Below are 11,091 nucleotides of genomic sequence, written 5' to 3'. Positions count from 1 at the left end.
ACTATGTCTTGCTCCCAAATCAACTAAACAGCTTCTTTGCTCGCTTTGAGGACAATACAGTGCCACCGACACAGCCCGCTACCAAAAGCTGCGGGCTCTCCTTCACCGCAGCCAACTTGAGTAAAACATTTAAACGTGTTAACCCTCGCAAGGCTGCCGGATCAGATGGCATCCCTAGCCGCGTCCTCAGAGCATGCGCAGACCAGCTGGCTGGTGTGTTTACGGACATATTCAATCAATCCCTATCCCAGTCTGCTGTTCCCACATGCTTCAAGAGGGCCACCATTGTTCCTGTTCCCAAGAAAGCTAAGGTAACTGAGCTAAACTTCCGTCATCATGAAGTGCTTTGAGAGACTAGTCAAGGATCCTATCACCTCTACCCTACCTGACACCCTAGACCTACTCCAATTTGCTTACCACCCCAATAGGTCCACAGATGACGCAATGAAACATTTGAAATTGTAAAAAGTGTACAATAGGGGTTGAACAATATTCCCGTAAATCTGCCTTAATTCTCACTAATCATGGAACTGTATGACAGCAGTCCAGTTGTGGTGAACCGTGCGCCAGGCTCCAGGTATAAACGGCTACGTGTGGTCTGAGTTCTATAATGATTCAAATAGGCTACGTGATCCACTATTGCTAGCGACCCTCAGGAACAATTTACAAGGACGTGATAGAGGAAAGAAAGGTAAATGGAATGATGCAAAAATAAATGTATGTGGATATTACTGACGGTGGCTAATATTTAACATGATACAAATGGTAAAATAAAACAGAGATCAGCCCAGGCATATAATGAAAACATTATAAAGCGCATGCATCACCTCGACAGGTTCAGTGCTACAGAAACCTATAGCTTGGATCCCCACATTTCATCCACACAAATTACGAGAGCACTAATATACCTAGCTCTTATCAATAGAGATGGTAAATCACAGTGCATGGAGAACACAGGAGGTTAGTGCCACATTAATTGGGGAGGATATGCTAGTTGTCGTGTCTTTGGCATCATAACCTGAAGATGAATCTTTATCAAACATTCTCTGTAATTATTATTACGTGATTAAACTACTTAATCACGTAACTGTAATTAACTAGGAAGTCGTGGCACCAAGGAATATATTCAAATTAAAAAGTTATAATTTTCCTAATATATCTTTCAGATATTTTAATATCTGATCACTTAGTCTTCTGATTAATGAATTATTCTTTACCTTTAGATGTTTCGGCGGTTGTCTTCGTGTTCAATGATACCGAATTCCGAGTTGCAGACTAGTAATTAATATCAAAGACTTGTTCTTATTCTGTCGGTATTGATAGTCTAAGAGTTTAACCACGTGGGATGGTTAAAAGATTCAGCAATCTACTCAAGCCTTATTTCCCTCTGTGAAAGAGGTACTGGTCTCGTCTCAACCCTTAGCCCTCTCGTAATTGAGGTAAGCTCGGTCTGAAATGGGAAAACCCAGGTGGGGGTTTTATTCGGAACATAGAAAAGGGCTGTCCCATGACACCAGGTTCTGTCTGTGCTCCTGGGGGCGGGCCAATGACTTAGTGAAACTTTAAACAGAAATACAATTCCTCACATTATCATTACATAGCATCACATCATTTCACAAATAGTTCCATCTTTACTCATTCATTTTATACAACAATTCGATGTAAGCCTCATAACTGAGGCTATTGTATAAAACAGCGTTATGGTAATGTAGCCATATTGCCTCTCATGAGTTTCACAAAATTGTACCAAACGGACCAGTTCGTAGCTGGATTCTTCGCCGATCTTTTATACGTTCTCCAGAACATAAATATTGTTTGGACCTCCATTTCTGTGAGGTGGAAGAATTTCCTTTGTTCTCTCTATGAAAACTCACTCTCTCTTTATACTCTGGCCATGAGGAGGGGATCTCCTCTAGGAATTTCTGACCTCTCTGACCACAGCAGCCTGGGTGTAGGAGACAGAGGGAGGGGGATTGTGCAGAGGGAGGGGGAATAGTGCTCGCTGTACCCAAAGAGGGCAATGTCATGACATCGTGTTAATGGCTGGTGTGGAACGGTATCAAATACATGAGTTCCATTTGTTTGATGCCATTCCATTAGCTCTCTCCAGAAATTATTATAAGCCTTCATTACCTCAGCAGTCTCCACTGATGGAGAATGGTGTTATTTACAGTATATCGGGAAAAATAAAGTAGATGCCTTTTCCAAGCTGAGGCCTATTCATGTGTTTTCAATAGTGTGTATACATGATTAAGGGCTTGACATAATGCTGCCCATTCTGAATCCAATTCCCACCTATTTACCGAATATCATGACCTAACCCGTTATCCATGATGCGGCGCTGCTAAGCGATGTCAAGATCCACATCTGTCAAACTGTTTCCTAAGCGACGTCAAGATCCACATCTGTCAAACTGTTTGCTAAGCAATGTCAAGATCCACATCTGTCAAACTGTTTCCTAAGCGACGTCAAGATCCACATCTGTCAAACTGTTTCCTAAGCGACGTCAAGATCCACATCTGTCAAACTGTTTCCTAAGCGACGTCAAGATCCACATCTGTCAAACTGTTTCCTAAGCGACGTCAAGATCCACATCTGTCAAACTGTTTCCTAAGCGACGTCAAGATCCACATCTGTCAAACTGTTTGCTCAGTGACGTCAAGATCCACATCTGTCAAACTGTTTCCTAAGCGACGTCAAGATCCACATCTGTCAAACTGTTTCCTAAATGACGTCAAGATCCACATCTGTCAAACTGTTTGCTCAGTGACGTCAAGATCCACATCTGTCAAACTGTTTCCTAAGCGACGTCAAGATCCACATCTGTCAAACTGTTTCCTAAATGACGTCAAGATCCACATCTGTCAAACTGTTTGCTAAGCGACGTCAAGATCCACATCTGTCAAACTGTTTTCTAAGCGACGTCAAGATCCACATCTGTCAAACTGTTTGCTAAGCGACGTCAAGATCCACATCTGTCAAACTGTTTCCTAAGCGACGTCAAGATCCACATCTGTCAAACTGTTTCCTAAGCGACGTCAAGATCCACATCTGTCAAACTGTTTCCTAAGCGACGTCAAGATCCGCATCTGTCAAACTGTTTGCTAAGCGACGTCAAGATCCGCATCTGTCAAACTGTTTCCTAAGCAACGTCAAGATCCACATCTGTCAAACTGTTTGCTAAGCGACGTCAAGATCCACATCTGTCAAACTGTTTGCTAAGCGACGTCAAGATCCACATCTGTCAAACTGTTTGCTAAGCGACGTCAAGATCCGCATCTGTCAAACTGTTTGCTAAGCGACGTCAAGATCCGCATCTGTCAAACTGTTTCCTAAATGACGTCAAGATCCACATCTGTCAAACTGTTTGCTAAGCGAAGTCAAGATCCACATCTGTCAAACTGTTTCCTAAGCGACGTCAAGATCCACATCTGTCAAACTGTTTCCTAAGCGACGTCAAGATCCACATCTGTCAAACTGTTTCCTAAGCGACGTCAAGATCCACATCTGTCAAACTGTTTCCTAAGCGACGTCAAGATCCACATCTGTCAAACTGTTTCCTAAGCGACGTCAAGATCCACATCTGTCAAACTGTTTGCTAAGCGAAGTCAAGATCCACATCTGTCAAACTGTTTCCTAAGCGACGTCAAGATCCACATCTGTCAAACTGTTTCCTAAGCGACGTCAAGATCCACATCTGTCAAACTGTTTCCTAAATGACGTCAAGATCCACATCTGTCAAACTGTTTGCTAAGCGACGTCAAGATCCACATCTGTCAAACTGTTTCCTAAGCGACGTCAAGATCCACATCTGTCAAACTGTTCACGGTTCATTCATATTAAACCATAGTTTACTGGGCTGTAGGAAAGAACTGTGACTGATTAGAGCCTAAACCGTTTGCCAAGCGCCCAACCTGACTCCATGCCGCTCTCTATCAGTGAAGGATAGGAGGAGAAAGGGAGGGAGGAGGAAGATGGGGGGTGAGGAGGAGGAGGAAGAGGAGGCAGAGAAGAGTAGCTACCACTTGGCTTCATACTTGTTAATTCTTGCATTGATTAATCGTATCATGGTGCACAGGTGTCTTGAAAGTTATGGTTTTAATCGTGCTCAATATGCACAATGAGCAAGTGTTGTTTTTTTTGTTTGTTTTTGTGACGGCTTCTCTGACAGCTTGATGATGTGAGATAATAAAACACAGTTTGTGTTTGTCAGAGCTGCGTTTACTTTAGATACAACCTGATATGTGATCGACAGGTGGGAAAGGAAAACGCTCGACAGGTTTCAGGGCTGTTTGTTGAGTCGGTTGTTTAGTCTTTTGACGTGTTCTTGGGAAACATACAGGAGCTACAGAGGTGCGCCTCTGACTATACGCAGATGACGCTCTGCACATAATGCCCCGCAGACGGTTTTATTGAAAAAATGTTTTGGAACTCAGTCGGGGACTGAACTTACTGTTAACCCTTATGCTTTTCTGAAAAATAATTCCATCCATTGTGGTATGGGACAGTTTGACAGTTTAACAGTTTAAAACAAGACTCAAGACAGTCAAAGAATCATGTAAAAACAGCCCAAACTTTATTTTGTCTTGTCAGACCTTTCAGAAAGAAGAAATACAAGAACATTTGATTTCAAAAACTCAATATTTAAGAACAATTTGTTAAACATATTTCCTTTCTCACAAACAAGCATTTTCTTTTGGAGCTCATTGTTGAGTGTTCGTGTCAGAGATCTGCTGCTCTCACACTGAGAAGGAGAGGCTTTGAAAAGCTCCTTTTCACCCAAATATAATTATAAAAGTGCAACCAGAAACAGTCAAATCAAAATACATCAAAGACACTTGTTTATTCTGGACCTGTGCAAATATCTATACCATTTTTGTGTACAAAATCTACACAGACTTTCCACAACACATAAGTGTGTCCACATTTTGAAGTTAGGTTCATGACCCTAAATTGAGGAAAAGTAATTTAATTTCATGGAGAAAAAGAGAGGTTACCTAGTGTTTTAGACCACTCGAAAGTGGAAATTAGTCAAATTGACCCTCAACATAATCGGAGGGTTAAGAGTTAGAATAGTAGAATACAAAAGGTTGTGCATCAGTCGTTTTTCACTTGTTATTTCAGTCACTGACTATAACTCAATTCGCCCATGTGTCATACTTTTTTTTTTTTGATTGATAAGTAAGGTGGTCTAGCTAGCAATCTAAACCTTGTGCTAATCATGCCTAAATGACTGACCGGGCATGCAGGGCATGTGCACAGGAGACCTGACCAATTATGTATTTAAACCCTGGATGGTCGATGCTTTGTATTGGCCAATGAGAGGCTTTGAAGCACCATTCAACCATATTGGCATATTCAACCATTCACATATTTATTGTTATGGGGAGAGTAACATTAGTACTTAGGAAAATGTTTTTATATACTTTTAAATGTTAAATGTTTAGCTCAAATAATCTAATTTCTAAGTATGCATTAAGGCTGAGATGGGCAACTGGTGGCCAGCCCCACTGGGATGGGCAACTGGTGGCCGGCCCCCCTGGGATGGGCAACTGGTGGCCGGCCCCCCTGGGATGGGCAACTGGTGGCCGGCCCCACTGGGATGGGCAACTGGGATGGGCAACTGGTGGCCGGCCCCTCTGGGATGGGCAACTGCTGGCCGGCCCCACTGGGATGGGCAACTGGTGGCCGGCCCATCTGTCAAATGGGCAACTGGTCGGCCCCACTGGGATGGGCAACTGGTGGCCGGCCCCGCTGGGATGGGCAACTGGTGGCCGGCCCCACAGGGATGGGCAACTGGGATGGGTAACTGGTGGCCGGCCCCACTGGGATGGGCAACTGGTGGCCGGCCCCACTGGGATGGGCAACTGGGATGGGCAACTGGTGGCCGGCCCCACTGGGATGGGCAACTGGGATGGGCAACTGGTGGCCGGCCCCACTGGGATGGGCAACTGGTGGCCGGCCCCACTGGGATGGGTAACTGGTGGCCGGCCCCGCTGGGATGGGCAACTGGTGGCCGGCCCCACTGGGATGGGCAACTGGTGGCCGGCCCCTCTGGGATGGGCAATTGGTGGCCGGCCCCACTGGGATGGGCAACTGGTGGCCGGCCCCTCTGGGATGGGCAACTGGTGGCCGGCCCCACTGGGATGGGCAACTGGGATGGGCAACTGGTGGCCGGGCCCCACTGGGATGGGCAACTGGGATGGGCAACTGGTGGCCGGCCCCGCTGGGATGGGCAACTGGGATGGGCAACTGGTGGCCGGCCCCGAAGGGATGGGCAACTGGGATGGGCAACTGGTGGCCGGCCCCACTGGGATGGGCAACTGGTGTTTAGTCCCTACTGGGATGGGCAACTGGTGGCCGGCCCCACTGGGATGGGCAACTGGGATGGGCAACTGGTGGCCGGCCCCACTGGGATGGGCAACTGGGATGGGCAACTGGTGGCCGGCCCCGCTGGGATGGGAAAACTGTTTGGCCGGCCCCACTGGGATGGGCAACTGGTATGGGCAACTGGTGGCCTTTTCTGGGATGGGCAACTGGGATGGGCAACTGGTGGCCGGCCCCTCTGGGATGGGCAACTGGTGGCCGGCCCCACTGGGATGGGCAACTGGGATGGGCAACTGGTGGCCGGCCCCACTGGGATGGGCAACTGGGATGGGTCAGGCCGGCCCCGCTGGGATGGGCAACTGGGAGGGGCAACTGGTGGCCGGCCCGCTGGGATGGGCAACTGGGATGGGCAACTGGTGGCCGGCCCCACTGGGATGGGCAACTGGTGGCTGTCCCTACTGGGATGGGCAACTGCTGGCCGGCCCCACTGGGATGGGCAACTGGGATGGGCAACTGGTGGCCGGCCCCACTGGGATGGGTAACTGGTGGCCGGCCCCGCTGGGATATAATTACTGGTGCCGGCCCCACTGGGAGTCAAATCAAAATGGTGGCCAGCCCCTCTGGGATGGGCACTTGGTTGGCCGGCCCCACTGGGATGGGCAACTGGTGGCCGGCCCTCTGGGATGGGCAAAACTGGTGGCCGGCCCCACTGGGATGGGCAACTGGGATGGGCAACTGGTGGCCGGGCCCCACTGGGATGGGCAACTGGGATGGGCAACATGGCCCCGCTGGGATGGGCAACTGGGATGGGCAACTGGTGGCCGGCCCCGCTGGGATGGGCAACTGGGATGGGCAACTGGTGGCCGGCCCCACTGGGATGGGCAACTGGGTCCCTACTGGGATGGGCAACTGGTGGCCGGCGCCACTGGGATGGGCAACTGGGATGGGCAACTGGTGGCCGGCCCCACTGGGATGGGCAACTGGGATGGGCAACTGGTGGCCGGCCCCGACTGGGATAACTGGTGGCCGGCCCCACTGGGATGGGCAACTGGTATGGGCAACTGGTGGCCGGCCCCGCTGGGATGGGCAACTGGGATGGGCAACTGGTGGCCGGCCCCTCTGGGATGGGCAACTGGTGGCCGGCCCCACTGGGATGGGCAACTGGGATGGGCAACTGGTGGCCGGCCCCACTGGGATGGGCAACTGGGATGGGCAACTGGTGGCCGGCCCCGCTGGGATGGGCAACTGGGATGGGCACCTGGTGGCCGGCCCCACTGGGATGGGCAACTTCAACCGTCCCTACTGGGATGGGCAACTGGTGGGAGCGCCACTGGGATGGGTACTGGGATGGGAAAATGTTTTTGGCCGGCCCCACTGGGATGGGCAACTGGTGGCCAGCCCCTCTGGGATGGGCAATTGGTGGCCGGCCCCACTGGGATGGGCAACTGGTGGCCGGCCCCTCTGGGATGGGCAACTGGTGGCCGGCCCCACTGGGATGGGCAACTGGGATGGGCAACTGGTGGCCGGGCCCCACTGGGATGGGCAACTGGGATGGGCAACTGGTGGCCGGCCCCGCTGGGATGGGCAACTGGGATGGGCAACTGGTGGCCGGCCCCGCTGGGATGGGCAACTGGGATGGGCAACTGGTGGCCGGCCCCACTGGGATGGGCAACTGGTGGCCGTCCCTACTGGGATGGGCAACTGGTGGCCGGCGCCACTGGGATGGGCAACTGGGATGGGCAACTGGTGGCCGGCCCCACTGGGATGGGCAACTGGGATGGGCAACTGGTGGCCGGCCCCGCTGGGATGGGCAACTGGTGGCCGGCCCCACTGGGATGGGCAACTGGTATGGGCAACTGGTGGCCGGCCCCGCTGGGATGGGCAACTGGGATGGGCAACTGGTGGCCGGCCCCTCTGGGATGGGCAACTGGTGGCCGGCCCCACTGGGATGGGCAACTGGGATGGGCAACTGGTGGCCGGCCCCACTGGGATGGGCAACTGGGATGGGCAACTGGTGGCCGGCCCCGCTGGGATGGGCAACTGGGATGGGCAACTGGTGGCCGGCCCCACTGGGATGGGCAACTGGTGGCCGTCCCTACTGGGATGGGCAACTGGTGGCCGGCGCCACTGGGATGGGCAACTGGGATGGGCAACTGGTGGCCGGCCCCACTGGGATGGGCAACTGGGATGGGCAACTGGTGGCCGGCCCCGCTGGGATGGGCAACTGGTGGCCGGCCCCACTGGGATGGGCAACTGGTATGGGCAACTGGTGGCCGGCCCCGCTGGGATGGGCAACTGGGATGGGCACTGGGTGGCCGGCCCTCTGGGATGGGCAACTGGTGGCCGGGCCCCACTGGGATGGGCAACTGGGATGGGCAACTGGTGGCCGGCCCCACTGGGATGGGCAAACTGGGATGGGCAACTGGTGGCCGGCCCCACTGGGATGGGCAACTGGGATGGGCAACTGGTGGCCGGCCCCACTGGGATGGGCAACTGGGATGGGCAACTGGTGGCCGGCCCCGCTGGGATGGGCAACTGGGATGGGCCCCACTGGGATGGGCAACTGGTGGCCGGCCCCACTGGGATGGGTAACTGGTGGCCGGCCCCGCTGGGATGGGCAACTGGTGGCCGGCCCCTCTGGGATGGGCAATTGGTGGCCGGCCCCACTGGGATGGGCAACTGGTGGCCGGCCCCTCTGGGATGGGCAACTGGTGGCCGGCCCCACTGGGATGGGCAACTGGGATGGGCAACTGGTGGCCGGGCCCCACTGGGATGGGCAACTGGGATGGGCAACTGGTGGCCGGCCCCGCTGGGATGGGCAACTGGGATGGGCAACTGGTGGCCGGCCCCGCTGGGATGGGCAACTGGGATGGGCAACTGGTGGCCGGCCCCACTGGGATGGGCAATTGGTGGCCGTCCCTACTGGGATGGGCAACTGGTGGCCGGCGCCACTGGGATGGGCAACTGGGATGGGCAACTGGTGGCCGGCCCCACTGGGATGGGCAACTGGGATGGGCAACTGGTGGCCGGCCCCGCTGGGATGGGCAACTGGTGGCCGGCCCCACTGGGATGGGCAACTGGTATGGGCAACTGGTGGCCGGCCCCGCTGGGATGGGCAACTGGGATGGGCAACTGGTGGCCGGCCCCTCTGGGATGGGCAACTGGTGGCCGGCCCCACTGGGATGGGCAACTGGGATGGGCAACTGGTGGCCGGCCCCACTGGGATGGGCAACTGGGATGGGCAACTGGTGGCCGGCCCCGCTGGGATGGGCAACTGGGAGGGGCAACTGGTGGCCGGCCCCGCTGGGATGGGCAACTGGGATGGGCAACTGGTGGCCGGCCCCACTGGGATGGGCAACTGGTGGCTGTCCCTACTGGGATGGGCAACTGGTGGCCGGCCCCACTGGGATGGGCAACTGGGATGGGCAACTGGTGGCCGGCCCCACTGGGATGGGCAACTGGGATGGGCAACTGGTGGCCGGCCCCGCTGGGATGGGCAACTGGGATGGGCCCCACTGGGATGGGCAACTGGTGGCCGGCCCCACTGGGATGGGCAACTGGTGGCCGGCCCCACTGGGATGGGCAACTGGTGGCCAGCCCCACTGGGATGGGTAACTGGTGGCCGGCCCCGCTGACCCCATTTTGAAGGACCTCGGATCTTTTCTTAGCATCAGCAGTTTTTCTCTTCTCACTGACAGTCAGTTAATTAGCCCATGTCAGATAAATGTTTTAGATTGCTACATTAGCTTAGCAGCCAGCTTTCTAAACATGTGGTCGAATAACCGGCTGTGGGGCCCCCATTGATTTTGTTAGTCAGTCTTACTCAGATATCATGTGGAAGTTTTAAAGCAAGTGCTTTTAAAAACTAAAAACATTTCTCTCCGTCTAATTGCAAAATTAGTAGAATTCCGTGAAATTTGTTATGAAAATGCTAAATCTTGTCTCGTCCCCATGTAAACATGTGTAGAATTGCAGCCACTTGCTTTAAAACGTCAACATTCTATCTACACTTCATGGCAATATTGCACCTAATTAACTATAAGAAAGGATCTCCAGTGTCAACATGGGGATACTAAAATGTTCTGCTCTCGGTGTGGGAGTAGCAACTGTGGCCCCACCCACATCAAAGTTGCACATCCTTGCACTAAGGTGTCTGTAACAGAACAAATGTAAACATTTATAAATATATTTCTATAGCTTCCAAAACATATTTTACAATGGATGGGGGAGTGCCAAGAGGGAGGAACGGTGGCTTCAACACAATGGTAGGGGAGTACCAAGGTGGAGGAACGGTTGCTTCAGTACAACGGTGGGGGAGTACCAAGATGGAGGAACGGTGGCTTCAAAACAGCGCCCTGTCAGTCATTTAGTGTATATATAAATCATTGGTCCTGGCCTCTTGTTGGAGCTAACTGGTTGGACCAATCAAGATTTGAGAACGCATGTCCATTCCCTCTTTTGTCCACTAGGTGGCCTCATACAACAGCCAATGCAGTGGTCCTATTCTACTGGCATTTTGGGAAATGCTGTCCACTATCTCAATCAAAAGCTATTAAGCACATTAGTAGAGTTGCAGCCCATCTGATGGGTGGATGCGTTTGTTTTCCTCTAATGTTGGTTGGCCAACGCAAAATAATATAACACTGTCATTCAACTCAAGTTATGTTCCATCAGAATAACTATGCCGCACACAGAGGACTGCTGAAGGGAGAACAGCTCATTTGATTTATTTAATTGATTTCACCTTTATTTAACCAGGAAGGC

The sequence above is a fragment of the Oncorhynchus keta genome, chromosome 29 (genome assembly GCF_023373465.1).
Source record: "Oncorhynchus keta strain PuntledgeMale-10-30-2019 chromosome 29, Oket_V2, whole genome shotgun sequence".
NCBI lineage: Eukaryota > Metazoa > Chordata > Actinopteri > Salmoniformes > Salmonidae > Oncorhynchus > Oncorhynchus keta.
The sequence above is the reverse complement of the archived record's forward strand: the minus strand, read 5'-3'. Positions refer to the sequence as shown.